We start from the raw sequence: 16,800 nt of genomic DNA on the forward strand, positions 1-16,800 counted from the left end.
GGTGGGAGTGACCCGATTTTCCAGGTGTTGTGTGTCATGGTTTCCCTTGGCTAGGAAAGGGAATTCCCTTCCCCCTTGCACTTCCCAGGTGAGGCAATGCCTCACCCTGCTTTAGCTCTCACACGGTGGGCTGCACCCACTGTCCTGCACCCACTGTCCGACACGCCCCAGTGAGATGAACCCAGTACCTCAGTTGGAAATGCAGAAATCACCCGTCTTCCATGTCACTCACACTGGGAGCTGGAGGCTGGAGCTGTTTCTATTCAGCCATCTTGGAACTGCTTTTTTTCCCCTTTTCCTCTTTATTAGTCTAGCTAGCCATCTATCTATTTTATTAATTTTTCCAAAACACTGGCTCCTGGATTGATTCATTAATTTTTCTTGAAAGTATTTTTTTTGTCTTTATCTCCTTCAGTTTAGTTCAGCTCTGATCTTTGTTATTTCTTGTGTCCTGCTAGCTTTGGGGTTTGTTTGCTTTTGGTTCCCTAGTTCTTTTAGTTGTGATGTTAGGATGTCAATTTGAGATCTTTCTAGCTTTTTGATATGGGCATTAATGCTATAAATGTCCCACTTAACACTGCTTTAACTGTGTCCCAGAGATTATGGTATATTGTCTCTTTGTTATTAGTAGTTTTAAAGAACTTCTTGATTTCTGGCTTAATTTCATTATCTACCCAGGAGTCATTCAGGAGCAGGCAATTTCCATGTAGTTGCATTGAGTAAATTCTTAATCTTGAGTTCTAATTTGTGCTGTGGTCTGAGAGACTGTTTGTTATAATTTCAGTACTTTTGCATTTGGTGAGGAGTGTTTTACTTCCAATTGTGTGATGAATTTGGAGTAAGCACCATGTGGCAATGAGAAGAATGTATATTCTGTTGTTTTGGGTGGAAAGTCCTGTAGATATCTATCAAGTCCACTTGAGCCAGAGCTGAGTTCAGGTCTTGAGTATCTTAATTTTTTATCTCAATGATCTATCTAATATTGTCAGTGGAGTGTTAAACTCTTCCAGTATTATTTTATTGCGTGGGACTCTAAGTCTCTGTGAAGGTCTCTAAGAATTTGCTTTATGAATGTGGGAGCTCCTGTATTGGGTGCATATATATATTTGAGATAACTCTTTTTGTTGAATTGAGCCCTTTACCATTATGTAATGCCCTTCTTTGTCTTTTTTTGACCTTTGTTGGTCTAAATTCTGTTTTGTCAGAAACTAGGATTACACCCCATGCTTTTTTCCGTTTTCCATTTTCTTGGTAAATTTTCCTGCATCCCTTTATTTTGAACCTATGTGCATCTTTATAAGTTAGATGGGTCTCTTAAAGACAGCACACTGATGGCTCTTGGCTCTTTATCCAGCTTGCCATTCTGTGTCTTTAAATTGGGGCATTTAGCCCATTTACATTTAAGATTAGTATTGTGATGTGTGAATTTGGTCCATCATTGTGATGGTGGCCAGTTATTTTGCAGACTTATTTATTTGGTTGCTTCATAGTGTCACTGGTCTGTGTACTTAAGTCTGTTTTTGTAGTGGGTGGTAACAGTTTTTCCTTTCTTATTTAGTGTTTCTTTCAGGAGCTCTTACAAGCCTGGCCTGGTGGTGATGAATTCTCTCAGCATTTGCTTGTCTGAATAGGATCTTATTTCTCCTTCGCTTATGAAGCTTAGGTGTGACTGGATATGAAATTCTGGATTGGAAATTCTTATCTTTAAGAATGTTGAATATTGGTCCCCAATCTCTTCTGGCTTGTAGGGTTTCTGCTGAGAAGTCTGCTGTTAGTCTGATGGGCTTCCCTTTGTAGGTGACCTGGCCTTTCTCTCTACCTGCCCTTAACATTATTTTTCTCTCATTTCCACCTTGGAGGATCTGATAATTATGTGTTTTGGGGTTGATCTTCTCTTGAGGTATCTTACTGGGGTTCTTTGCAGTTCCTCAGTTTGAATGTTGACCTGTCTTGTTATGTTGAGGAAGTTATCCTAGATGATATCCTAAAGTATGTTTCCAACTTTGTTCCATTCTCCCTGTCTCTTTCAGGTACTCCAATCAGTTGTAGGTTTGGTCCCTTTACATAATCCCATATTTCTCAGAGATTTTGTTCATTCCTTTTTATTTTTTTTTCCATTCTTGTCTGCTTGTCTTATTTCAGAAAGATAGTCTTCAAAGCTCTGATATTCTTTCCTCTGCTTGGTCTAATCTGGCTTGTAAACTGTTGTTACTTGTAATTGCACTGTGAAGTTCTCATGTTGTATTTTTCAGCACCATCAGGTCAGTTATGTTTCCTTCTAAACTGGCTGTTCTGGTCATCAGCTCCTGTATTGCTTTATCATGATTCTTAGCTTTGCATTGGGTTATGACATGATCCTTTAGCTCAGCTCATTATTACCCATCTTCTGAAGTCTACTTCTGTCAATTAAGCCTCCTCAGCCTCTGCTCAGTTCTGTGCCTTTGCTGGAGAGGCATTTTGGTCATTTGGAGGAGAAGAGGCACTCTTGATTTCTGAGTTTTCAGCATTTTTGCATTGATTCTTTCTCATCTTTGTGGGCTTATCTACCTTCAGTTTTTGAGGTTGCTGACCTTTGAATAAGGTTTTTGTGGAGTATTTTTTTGTTGATGTTGTTTTTGTTTTCTGTTTGTTTTAAAAAGTCACTCTTCCAAAGGACTACTTTGGTTTTCTGGGGGTCCACTTCAGACCCTAGTTGACTTAGTTTTTCCCACACCTGGAGATGTCACCAGTGAAGCCTGGGAAACAGCAAAGAGGGCAGCCTGATCGTTCATCTGGAAGCTTTGTTCCAGGCGGGTACTGACCTGTTGCCAGCCCGAGCATGCCTGTAAGAGGTGATAGAAGACCCCTGTTAGGAGTTCTAACTGAGTCACAAGAAATGGGATCAGGGAACCTGCTTAAAGAAGCAGTCTGTCTGCTTCTTTGTAGAGCAGGTGTCCTGTGTTGTTGGTGGGACCCTTCCTTGTTTAGACCATTTGGGTTCTCCAAAGCCTGGAATGGCTGCATCTGTTGAACCATAGAGATGGCAGCTGCCCCTCCCCACTGGGAGCTCTGTCACAGGGGGAGATCAGAGCTCTATCCATGGCTATATTGGCTGAAGCCCCCACAGAGAAGTCCTCCCCAGTGAGGAGGAATGGATTGGGTTCCCCCTTAAGGAAGCAGTCTGACCACAATCTGACAAGGCAACTGTGCTGCGTTTTGGGGGACATTTCCTCGTCCAGGCCATTTGGGTTCTCCAACACTGGCAGGCCGGAATGGCTGAGTCTACCAAACTTCAGAGATGGTGACCACCCCTTTCTCTGGAAACTCAGTCCCCTCTCAGGCAGACTTCAGCCTATTGCCATTGGCTAGCTGGAATTGCAAGCCAATGGTTCTCATCTTGTGAGGTGCTGTGGAAATGGGGCCCACAGAACAGTGCTGCTTGGCTCCCTGGATTCAGTCCCCTTCCTAGCGATATGTATGGACAAATCTTCCACCTTGCTGGAGATCCTGGGGATGGAGTATGTAAAACTCCTGGGTCTCTGTGTGTGCCTGAGTGGCTGCTCTGCCAAGACTTCACAGAGCCCTGTGTAGTAGACCCAAGGCCCTAGTGGTGTGGGCTTGAGGGGATCTCCTGATCAGTGGGTTGCAAAGATCTGTGGAGAAGTGTGGTTTCCTGGGCCGGGTTGCACAATCACTCACTGTTTCCCTTGGCTAGGGGTGGGGGTTTCTTTGGCTCTGTGTCACTCCTGGGTGCGCCATCACCCCACCTAGTTTCTTTGAGTTGTTTGCTAGTCAGTTCTAATGTGAGAACCTGGATATTTCAGTTGAAGATCCTGAATTCACTTGTGTTTTCATTCCTGTCTGTGAGTGCCACAGATTGCAGCTGCTTCTAGTTGATTGATCATCTTGGCCCCTCCAATCCCAAATTTTAAACTGATGACCAATTAATAATGAATGCATAAGAAAACCAAGGAGAAAACTAATACAATTCTTTAAATTCATTCCACTGTTGTTTCTAATTATATTTTATTGTACTATTTCTTAAAGTTGTTGTAGTTATTATTTTTTATTGGTTCATCTTTTAGTCTTACTACTCAAGATATGAGTATCTTACACATCACAGTTATGTTTTATATTCTATTTTTCTATATGGAGTTTTGTACCTTCAGATGATTTCTTGTTGCTCATTAATGTCCTTTTCTTTCAGATTGAAGAACTCCCTTTTGTTTTTTTCGTAGAATGGGTCTGCTGTTGATGAAATCTCTCAGCTTTTGTTTGTTTGTTTGTTTGTTTGAGATAGAGTCTCACTCTGTCACCAGGCTGGAGTGCAGTGACACGATCTTGGCTCACTGCAACGCTTGCTGGGTTCAAGCGATTCTCATGCCTCAGCCTCCTAAGTAGCTGGGATTACAGGCACACGCCACCACACCCAGCGAATTTTTGTATTTTTAGTAGAGATGGGGTTTCACCATGTTGGACAGGATGGTCTTGATCTCCTGACCTCGTGATCCACCCACCTCGGCCCCCCACAGTGCTGGGATTACAGGCATGAGCCGCCGCGCCCAGACCTTTTGTTTGTTTTTATTTCTCCTTCATGTTTGAAGGATATTTTTGCCAGATATACTGTTCTAGAATAAAATATTTTTCCTTCAGCACTTGAAATATGTCATGCCACTCTCTACTAGTCTATAAGTTTTCCACTGAGAAGTTTGCTGCTAGACAGATTGGAGCTCCTTTGTATATCATTTGTTTGGTTTCTCTTGCTGCTTTTAGGATCGTTTCTTTACCTTTGACTTTTGGGAGTTTGATTATTCAATGTCTTTGGGTAGCCTTATTTGGGTTAAATCTGCTTGATGTTTTATAATCTTGTACTTAAATATTGATATCTTTTTTTTACGTTCGGGAAGTTCTCTTTCATTATTCTTTTGAAAAACCTTTCTACTCTGATTTCTCCCTTTACCTTCTTTTTAAGGCCAATAATTCTTAGATTTACCCTTTTCAGACTATTTTCTAGATCTTGTAGGCATCCTTCATTTTTCTTATTCTTTCTTCTTTTGTCTCCTCCAATTGCATATTTTCAAATAACCTGTCTTTAAGATCATGAATCATTTCCTTTTCTTGATCAATTCTACTGTCAAGAGATTCTGACGTATTCTTCTATATGTCAATTGCATTTTTCAGCTCCAGAATTTCTGCTTGATTCTTTTAAATTATTTCAGTCTCTTTGTTAAAGTTATCTGATAGGATTCTGAATTTCTTTTCTGTGTTATCTTGAATTTCATTGAGTTTCCTCAAAACGGCTATTCTGAATTCTCTGTCTGAGGTCATATATCTGTTTCTCTGAAATTATTCACTAGTGCTTTATTTAGTTCATTTGGTGAGGTCATGTTTTTCCAGATGGTTTTGATGTTTGTGCATGTTCATTGGTGTCTGGGCATTGAAGAGTTAGTTACTATAGTCTTTGCATTCTGGGCTTGTTTGTACCCATCCTTCTTGAGAAAGCTTTCCAAGTATTCAAAGGATTTGGTTGTTGTGATCTAAGTCTTCGTTTACTACAGCCATATCTGCATTAGGGGATGCTCCAAGCCCATTAACAGTATGGCTCTTGCAATTTCATATAGGTACCACCTTGGTGGTCTTGGGTAAGATCCAGTAGAAATCCCTCAATTACGAGGGAGAGACTCTTGTTCTCTTCTCTTACTTTCTCCCAAACAAAATCTCTCTCTCCATGATGAGCTTCATGGACTTGGTTGTGGGGTGATACAAACACCCCTGTGGCCACCACCACTTGGACCATGCCAGGTTAGACCCAAAGGCAGCACAGCACTGGGGCTCATCCAAAACTTACAGTGACCACTGCATGGCTACCACTTATGTTCATTTAATGTCCATGGGCTCTACAGTAAGCAGATGGCAAATCCAGCCAGGCTTATGTCTTTCCCTTCAAGACGTAAGTTTCCCTGGCCCCAGGTAGATCCATAGATGCTGTTCAGGAGCTAGGACCTGGAGTCAGGAACCTTAGGAATCTAGCTAGTACTCTATTCTGCTATTACTGGGCTGGCACCCAAGCTGCAAGACCAAGTTCTTCCCATTCTTTCCTCCCTTTTCCTCAAGCAGAGAAGTCTGTCTGCATGGCCACCACTACCACAGGTCTATGGTGAGCACTGCCTGGCTACTGCTGATGTTCACTCACAGCCCAGAGGCTCTTTAGTTGGCTTGTGATGAATGCAGCCAGGCCTGTGTCTCTCCCTTCAGGGAACTGGTCTCCCCTCTGGCCCAGGGCAGGTTCAGAAATACTGTCTAGGAGCCAAGGCATAGATTCGAGGACTGTAGGATCCCACTTGGTGCTTTACTCCACTGTAGCTTAGCTGATGTTATGCTGCAAGGCAAAGTCTCCTTCAATCTTTTCTCTCCTTTCCTCAAGCATAAGAAGCCTCTCACCCTAAACATCACAGCTGGGAATATGCTAGATCACAACTAAAGCCAGCATGGCGCTGACTCTGACTAAAGGTGAGACCCGGTACTCATCAAGGTGAGTACTGCCTGTCTACCATTGTTGATTATTTAGGGCCCAAGGGTACTTGAGCTAGCAGGTGATGAATCCTTCCAGGACTGCGTTCTTAACTTCAAGGCGGTGGGTCCCTTCCGGCCCAAGTTGTGTCTGGAAATGTCCTCTGGAAGCTAGGACCTGGAATAGTGGCCTCCCAACTCTGCCTGGTGCCCTGCTCTACTGTGCTTGAGCTGGTATTCACACTGCAAGACAAAGTCCTCTTTACTCTCTTTTCTCTTCACCTCAAGCAGAAGAAAGGAGTTTGTCCCAGAGATGTGAGCTGAGCTGTCTAGGATTGGGGAGGGGTGACACAAGCCCTTGGTCACCCTAGCTGGTGTCTCACTAGGTCGTGTGCGCCCCAAGTCCAATGGCTTTAATCCCAGCACAGCACCAGGACTTGCCCAGGAATTGCAGACCTTGTGGCCTAGATTTCCTTTCAAGTTTAGTTAGGACCCCAGAGAACCTTATCCCACAGTAGAGGGGCTTGTGAGTACTCAGGTTTCAACTGCTGGGATAGACAATCTGCCTCTGGCTATGGTTTGTCTAAATGATCCCTCCGTGGGTGCCACTGAGTTCTGCCCTGTGTTGCTTTCTGCTGTGAAAGGGCAGCACTGAGTTCTAATGCAAAGTCCCACAATCACTTTGCTTTCCCTCCCCCAAGCACATACATTCTCTCTGTGTGCCACGCAGCTGCTGCCAGGGAATGAGAGAGGGGTGTGCTGCAGGTGATTCAAGACTATATTTTCTACCCTCTTCAGTGCCGCTTTTCTTACTATGATGTTAAAAACAGGTACTGTGATTGCTCACCTGAGTTTTGGTTTTTATGAAAGTGGTTTTTTTGTGTGTGATTAGTGGTTCAATTTGGTGTTCCTGTGCAGGGGATGATTGATGGAAATTTCTCTTCGGCCATCTTGCTCTGCCTCCCTGTAGTCTTGGCTTCTATTATTTCTGAGGAGAAATCTACTGTTAGTCTTACTGAAGATTGTGTGTGAATTACTTCTCATGTGAGATAAGTAAATTCATTGCTTTTCTCTTGGTTTTTCAAGTTTCTATCTGAATAGTTTGATTATGATGTGTCCAGGGTGAATCTCTTTGAGTTTATTATTATGTTTCTAATTTGTGGAGATTTTTGATATGTTACTTAGTGTTTTTCATCAACTTTGGGAAGTTTTTAGCCATTATTTCTTCAATTTTCTTTCTTCCTCATTCTCTGTCTTTTGCACTTCTATAATTACCATATACCAGCCTATGCTGGTATTCTTGATGATGTCTTTTTTTTTTTTTTTTTGAGATGGAGTCTTGCTCTGTTATCCAGGCTATAGTGCAGTGGTGGGATCTCAGTTCACTGCAACCTCCATCTCCCGGGTTCAAGCGATTATCCTGCCTCAGCTTCCCAAGTAGCTGGGACTACAGGTGCATGCCACCATGCCCAGCTAATTTTTTCTATATTTAGTAGAGGCAGGGTTTCACCATGTTAGCCAGGATGGTCTCGATCTCCTGACCTCATGATCTGCCCACCTGGACCTCCCAAAGTGCTGGAATTACAGACGTGAGGCACCATGTCTGGCAATGATGTCTTACATCATCCTAAATTTCTAGTTTTTTAATGGACTGCTGAATTTCTATTTTTTTAATGTTTCTCTTTACTCATAGTCTTTATTTTTGTTCTTAGACTTTCCTTTAGTTCTGCAGACATAAATTCCTTTAGTTCTTCAACTTTTTTTAAAATAGCGAATTCTAAGTCCTTTCCTAGAAAACCAATGTCTGCACTTCAGGGATAATATATATTGACTGCTTATTTTTCTTGCATGAATGGGCCATACTTTATCTCTTTTTTATCTTGTTTTGTATGTCTTGTAATTTTTTGTTTATAATGAGATGATATGGTTTGGTTCTGTGTACCCAGCCAAATCTCATGTTGAACTATAATCCCCAATGTTGCAGGTGGGACCTGGTGGGATGTGATTGGATCATGGGAGCTGTTTCTCAGGAATGGCTTAACACCATCCTCTTTGGTGCCGTTCTTGTGACAGTGAGTGAGTTCTCATGAAATCTGGTTGTTTAAAAGTATTTAGCACCTCCCCCTACTCTCTCTTCCTCCTGCTCTGGCCATGTGAAATGCTGGGTCCGCCTTCACCTTACCCCAGGATTATAAGTTTCCTGAGGCCTCCCCAGAAGCAGAAGTCACTATATTTCTTGTACAGCCTGCAGAACCATGAGCAAATTTTCTTTTTTTTCTTTTTCTTTTTCATGAATTACCCAGTCTCAGGTATTTATTTAGAGTAATACAAGAACAGAGTAATAAACCAGACATTTCAAAGACAATAATCTGAATTCTGGAATTCAGACTCTGCCTTCCTCAGGGTTGGTTGTTGTTGCTGCTTATAGTTGTGGTTTGCTAAGTAACTTTCTGAACAAATTCTGTAAGGTCTGTATTCCTTTTATGTGTAGTCATTGAACTCTCTATTCTGTTAACTTAATGGTCAGCTAATGATTGGACATAGATTTTTTTTTAATGACTTGGAACTAAGAACTCTTCTACTCTGAAACATTCAAGTTGGCTTTGCTCATATGTATGACACTTTGGCAGGGTTCATTCAAAGACTGGGTTTAGCAAAGACTGCCATGGTTTCTTTAGTTTGGTGGCCTCAAGTAATCAAACTTCTTATATGGCAGCTGAGGCTCTCAGGGAAAATATTTTAAGGGATCTGTGTGACAGCTACTAGGCATCTTATGACCTAATATTGATGTCTTACAACACTATTTCTGCTGCATTCTATTGATCAAGCAGTTACTAAAGCCAGACAAGATTTAAGGTAGAGAATTGGCCTTTATAGACTTTATTTCTCAATATAAGAGTAGAATTTTTTTCACTGTCTTGAATTTGGTATAGTAACCATTAAATAAATAATTTTTAAATGGAAAAATATCTAAAATGGGCAACATAAATAGAGCATATAGCTTAAATATAGTCTTTGTATATATAGTAAAAATAAAAGTACAACATAAAATAATATGTTAGAAGTAAAGCCAACAATACTGCTCAAATCAAACTACATAAATAGGCTTAACTCACCTATAAAAAATTAAAGACTTTAATACAGCTCTTCAATCAAAGACAGATCAATTGTACAAACATTTGTAAGATTGTAAATCTAAACAATATAATGAATACTTCTGAATCCTAGTAACAGACAACAGACCATCTTTTCAAATGCACATGAGAGAAGGGGTTGAGGAGAGCTAGAGTCAGAGACCCAGGAGTTTCTGGAGCTGCCTGAGATGCCATGTTTCAGAACAGAGTAAGACCCCTGGTGAAGAAGAACTGAAGATATTATACAGATATCAGATACAGTCTAATTACAAAGAAAACATTAACTTGCCTCTGTAGTGACAGGGAATGGAATGGGCCCCAAGCATACTACAGCAGCTCTATGGAAAAGTGGCCAGATTGTTACATGGGGGCTCGTTCCTGTATCTCTTCACAAGGCAGGTCTTCCAGGCCTGGGCCTCCATCCACCCCTCACCAGAGCTATTGAGCCAGTAGCAACTCAGCAACTCCCCGGACAGCCTCCAGGGGCAACTGAAAGCCTCTCTGCCACTGCCTTGGCAGTGGAACTGCCCTTGCCACCCTTGTACTAATGAAGGACCAAAGACCCTAAGTGCCTTATCCATATCTCCAATAAGCTGCAGTCAGCCCAAGGAGAAGTGTCCAGTCTCTCTCCCAAGGGTTCCCCCTGCCCCCTACTGCTCATCACAAGACAGGAAACCCCTGGCTTGAGCCCACAGAACAGACCCTCCATCCTAGGCTGATTGCACTGAGTGATTGCTGATCTGCATCTCTCTGGGGTAGAGCCCCCAGGAGACAAGCAAATGGCCCTTGGCCACAGCCACTACTAAGATCCCTTTCTCTACTACCTCCAAGATGGAGAAGGGGACACAAACACTGAGATCATCTCAGAACTGCAGTGGACAGCCCAGGAATGCCAAGTTATGATCTACAGCCATCACTCAAGGGGGAGAGGAACCCACACTTTCAAAGCTTTGGCAGGGAACATGGTTGCAACTGTGACAGAACATAAGGGAACTGCACAACCAAGTAAGAGTCTACCAACTGACCAATAAGCCTAAGTTCCACTTGCTGAATCACACTCTAAACCTTCAACACCAAAAATACCTCACTAACATACCTGCCTCTGAAACCACAGACAGAAGTCAGCTTTGAATAAAGATCCTGCACAAAGTCTTGGCCCAGTGAAAACATCCAGAAAATAAGTGTATTGACTGTAGTCAATCTACACTGCAGTTAAAAAAGCAAAACAAAACAGCCACATGCAGAGATGAGAAAGAACCAATGCAAGAACTCTGGTAACTCAGATGGCCAGAGTATCATTTGTCCTCCAAATAGTTGTGCCAATTCTCCAGCAGGAGTTCTTAACCAAGCTGAACTGGCTAGAATGACAGAAATAGAATTCAGAATATAAATAACAACTAAGATCATCAGGATTCAGGAGGATAGGAAAACCCAATTCAAGGAAAATAAGAATCAAAATAAAGCAATACAGGAGCTGAAGAATGAAGTAGTCAGTATTAAACAGAACCTAAGAGATCTGACAGAGCTGAATAACACAATACCAGAATTTCACAATGCATTCACAAGTATTAACAGTAGAAAAAACTAAGCTGAGGAAAGAATCTCAGAACTTGAAGACTGGTTGTCTGAAATAAGACAGCCAGACAAAAATAAAGAAAAAAAGAATAGGCAAAACTTCCAAGAAGTATGGGATTATGTAAAGAGGCCAAATCTATGAGTCACTGGCATCCCTGAAAGGGAGGAGAAAGCAAACAACTTGGAAAACATATTTCAGAATATCATCCATGAAAATGTCTTCAGCCTTGATAGAGAGGCCAAGAGTCAAATTCAGGAAATACAGAGAACTCCTGCAAGATTCTACACAAGATCATCCCCCAGACACATAATTATCAGATTTTCCAAGATCAAAATGAAAAAATATGTTACAGACAACTAGAGAGAAAGGACTGGTCACATACAAAGGGAACTCCATCAGGATAACAGCTTACCTTTCAGCTGAAACCCTATAAGCCAGAAGAAATTGAGGGCCTATATTCAACATTCTTAAAAATAAAAACATCTTCAAGAATTACATATTCAGCCAAACTAAGCTTCCTAAATGAAGGAAAAATAAGATCCTTTTCAGACAGGTAAATGTTGAGGGAATTAATTACCACCAGACCTGCCCTACAAGAGATCTTGAAAGGAGCACTAAATATAGAAAGAAAAGACCTCTATCAGCTGTAATAAAAACACACTTAAACACACAGACTAGTGACACTGTAAAGCAACCACACAAACAAGCCAACGTAATAACCAGCTAACAGCACATGACAGAATCAAATCCACACATACCAATACTAACCTTGAATGTAAATGGGTTAAATGCCCCACTTAAAAGGTACAGAGTAGCAAGATAGATAAAAAAGCAAGAGCCAATTGTATGCTGTCTTCAAGAGACCCATTTCACATATAATGACACTCCTAGGCTCAAAATGAAGGAATGGAGGAAAATCTACCAAGCAAATGGAAAACAGAAAAAAGTGGTATTGTAATCCTAATTTCAGACAAAACAGATTTCAAACCAACAAAGAAAAAAGGAGATTAGATAATCATAGATGGTTCAATTCAACAAGACCTAACTATCATAAATATACATGCACCCAACACAGATTCATATGAACCCAGAGTCACAAAGCAGTTCTTGGAGACCTACAAAGAGACATACAGTCCCACAAAATAATAGTGGGAGACTGCAACACTCCACTGACAGTATTGGACAGATCATTGAGGCAGAAAATTAAAGATATTCAGGACCATAAACTTAACATTGGGTTAAATGGATCTGATAGATATCTACAGAACTCTCCACCCCAAAACAATAGAACATACATTCTTCTCATCATCACATGGCACATACTCTAAAACTGACCACATAATTGGATATAAAACAATCTCAACAAATGTAAAAGAATCAAAATGATACCAAACATACTCTTGGACTACAGTATAATAAAAATAGAAGTCAATACTGTGAAAATTGCTCAAAATCATGTAATTACATGAAAGTTAAACAACATGTTCCTGAATGACATTTGGGTAAATAATGAAATTAAGGTAGAAATCAAGAAGTTCTTTACAAATAATGAAAACAAAAATACAACATACCAGAATTTCTGGGACACAGCTAAGGCAGTGTTAATAGGAGAACTCATAGCACTAAATGTCCCTATCAAAAAGTTCTAAAGATATCAAATTAACAACTTAACTTCACAACTGAAAGAATTAGAGAAGCAAGAACAAATAAATCACAAAGTTAGCAGAAAATGAGAAATAACAAAAATTAGAGCTGAACTGAAGAAAATTGAGACAGAAAAAACCATTCAAAAGATTGGCGACACCACACACACCTACAACCATCTGATCTTTGACAAACAAGCAATGGGGAAAAGATTCCCTATTTAATAAATTATGTTGGGAAAACTGGCTAGCTATATGCAGAAAACTGAAACTGGACCCCTTCCTTATACTTTATACAAAAATCAACTCAAGATGGATTAAAGACTTAAATGTAAGACCTAAAACCATAAAAATCCTAGAAGAAAACCTAGGCAATACCATTCAGGAAATAGACATCAGCAAAGACTTCATGTCTAAAACACCAAAATCAATGGCAACAAATGCCAAAACTGACAAGTGGGATCTAATTAAACTAAAGAGCTTCTGCACAGTGAAAGAAACTATCAGAGTGAAAAGGCCACTTACAGAATGGGAGAAAGTTTTTATAATCTATCCATCTGACAAAAGGCTAATATCCAGAATCTACAAAGAACTTAAACAGATTTATAAGAAAAAAACCAAACGACCCCATCAAAAAGTGGGCAAAGGATATGAACAGACACTTCTCAAAAGAAGTCATTTATGCTGCAAACAAACATATGAAAAATGCTCATCGCTGGTCATTAGAGAAATGCAAATCAAAACCACAATGAGATACCATCTCATAGCAATTAGAATGGTGATCATTAAAAAGTCAGGAAACAACAGATGCTGGAGAGGATGTGGAGAAATAGAAACGCATTTACGCTGTTGGTGGGAATGTAAATTAGTTCAACCATTGTGGAAGATGGTGTGGTGATTCCTCAAGGATCAAAATCCCATTACTGGTTATATACCCAAAGGATTATAAATCGTGCTACTATAAAGACACATGCACATGTATGCTTATTGTGGCACTGTTCACAATAGCAAAGACTTGGAATCAACCCAAAAGCCCATCAATGATAGACTGGATAAAGAAAATGTGGCACATATACACCATGGAATACTATGCAGCAATAAAAAAAGATGAGTTCATGTCCTTTGCAGGGACATATGAAGCTGGAAACCATAATTCTCAGCAAACTATCACAACTACGGAAAACAAAACACTGCATGTTCTCACTCATAAATGGGAGTTGAACAATGAGAACACATGGACACAGGGAGGGGAACATCATATACCAGCCTGTCAGGGTTTGGGGGGCTAAGGGAGGGATAGCATTAGGAGAAATACCTAATGTAGATGATGGATTAATGGGTGCAGCAAACCACCATAGCATGCGTATACCTATGTAACAAACCTGCATGCTCTGCACACATACCCCAGAACTTAAAGTATCATAATAAAGATCAATGAATTCAAGGGTTGAGTTTTTGAAAAAAATAATAAAATAGGCCATTAGCTAGATTAATAAAGAAAAAAAGAGATCCCAATAAACACAATTAGAAATGATAAAGGGAATGTTACTACTGACCCCACAGAAATAAAAACAACCATCAGAAGCTTCTACAAACACCTCTACACACACAAATTAGAAAAGAGATGGATAAATTCCTGGACACATATACACACTCAAGACTGAGTGAGGAAAAAGTGATTCCCTGAACAGACCAATAACAAGTCCCCAAATTGAATGAGTACTAAATAGCCTGTCAACCAAAAAAAGCCTGGGATCTGATAGATTCACAGCCAAATTCTACCAGATGTACAAAGAAGAGCTGGTACCATTCCTACCGAAACAATTCCAAAAAAATGAGGAGGAGGAACTCCTCCCCAACTAATTCTATGAGATCATCATCATCTTGATACCAAAACCTGGCAGAGACACAACAACAGCAAAAAAACTTCAGGCCAATATTCTTAATGAACATTGATGCAAAAATTCTTAACAAAATACTTGCAAACGGAATCCAACAGCACATCAAAAAATGAATCTACTGTGATCAAATGGGCTTCATCCCAGGATGCAAGGTTGGTTCAACATACCCAAATCAATAAATGTGATTCATCACATAAAAAGACAAAAACCACATGATTATCTCAATAGATGCAGAAAAGGCTTTTCATAAAATTCAACATTCATTAATGTTAAAAACTCTCAATAAACTAGGTGCTGAAGGAACATACCTCAAAATAATAAGAGCCATGTATGACAAACCCACAGCCAACACTATACTGAATGGGCAAAACCTGGAAACATTCCCCTTGAAAACTAGCACAAGTATGCCCTCTCTCACCACTTCTATTCAACATAGTATTGGAAGTGCTAGCCAGAACATCAGGCAAGAGAAAGAAATAAAAGGCATCCAAATATGAAGAGGGGAAGTCAAACTATCTCTGTTTACAGATGACATGATTCTATGTCTAGAAAATTCCATAGTCTTGGCCCAAAAGTTCCTCCAGCTGATAAACAACTTCAACAAAGTTGAAGGATACAAAATCATTGTAGAAAAATCACTAGCATTCCTATACGCCAACAACATTCAAATGGAAAGCAAAGTCAGAAAGGCAATCCCATTCACAACTGCCACAGAAAGAATAAAATACCTAGGAATACAGCTAACCTGGGAGGTGAAAGGTCTCTGCAATGAGAATTACATAATATTGCTCAAAAAAATCAGAGAAGACACAAACAGAGAAACATCCCATACTCATGGATGGGAAGAGTCAGTGTGATTAAAATGGCTATACTGTCCAAAGCAATTTACAGATTCAGTGCTATTCCTATCAAACTATCAATGACATTCTTTACAGAGCGAGAGAAATTTATTTTAAATTTCATATAGAACCAAAAAAGAACCCAAATTGCCACAGCAATCCTAAGCAAAAAGAATGAAGCCAGAGGCATGATGTTACTCAACTTTATACTACAAGGCTATAGTGATCAAAACAGCACAGTACTGGTACAAAAACAGGCACATAGACCAATAAAACAGAATGGAGAGCCCAGAAATGAGGCCACACTTCTATGACCATCTGATCTGTGACAAAGCTGACAAAAATGAGCAGTGGGGAAAAGACTCCCTATTCAATAAATGGTTCTGGAATAACTGGTTAGCCATATGCAGAAGATTGAAGCTGGACCCCTTCCTTACACTGTATACAAAAATTAAGATAGACTAAAGACTTAAGTGTAAAACCCAAAGCTATTAAAAAAAAAAAAAAAAAAAAAAACCTGTAAGACAACCGAGGCAATATCATCCTGGACATAGGAATGGGCAACTATTTCATGACAAAGACACTGAAAGCAATTGCAACAAAAGCAAAACTTGACAAATGAGATCTAATTAAACTGTAGAGCTTCTGCACGGCAAAAGAAACTGTCAACAGAGTAAACAGACAACCTACAGAATGGGAGAAAATATTTGGAAACTATGCGTCTGACAAAGGTCTAATAGCCAGCACCTATAAGGAATTTAAACAAATTTACAAGAAAAATCAACCCCATTAAAAAGTGGGTAAAGGTCATGAACAGACACATTTTAAAAGAAGACATATATGCTGCCAAAAAGCATATGAAGAAAAGCTCAATATCACTGATCATCAGACAAATGCAAATCAAAACCAGAATGAGATACCATCTCACACCTGTCAGAATGGCTATGATTAAAAAGTAAAACAATAATAGATTCTAGTGAGATTGCAGAGAAACGGGAATACTTATACACTGTTGGTAGGAGTGTAAATTAGTTCAACCACTGTGGAAAGCAGTATGGTGATTCCCCACAGAGCTAAAAGCAGAACTGCCATTCAACTCAGCAATCTCATTACTGGGTATGTACCTGAAGGTGTATAAATCATTCTACCATAAAGACACATGCACACGAATGTTCATTGCAGCACTATTCATAACAGCAAAGACTCGAAACCAACCTA

At 40.0% G+C, this 16,800-nt stretch overlaps 1 long non-coding RNA gene across 6 annotated transcripts in view; it reads left to right on the plus strand.

The window, feature by feature from the left end:
* LOC103882325 overlaps positions 1 to 16,800 on the plus strand; it is a 146,615-nt gene that overhangs the window by 26,672 nt on the left and 103,143 nt on the right. The window contains exon 2 of one of the 6 annotated variants that reach the window (XR_002520186.2): positions 6,404 to 6,511. The exons of 4 other annotated variants lie outside the window; for them this stretch is intronic. This is a non-coding gene — a long non-coding RNA (uncharacterized LOC103882325). Of the gene's footprint in view, positions 1 to 4,622; positions 6,512 to 16,800 lie in introns of those variants that run through there. One more of the 6 variants, XR_004182269.1, reaches the window with a different exon arrangement.

This window comes from Papio anubis, chromosome 2 (genome assembly GCF_008728515.1).
Source record: "Papio anubis isolate 15944 chromosome 2, Panubis1.0, whole genome shotgun sequence".
NCBI lineage: Eukaryota > Metazoa > Chordata > Mammalia > Primates > Cercopithecidae > Papio > Papio anubis.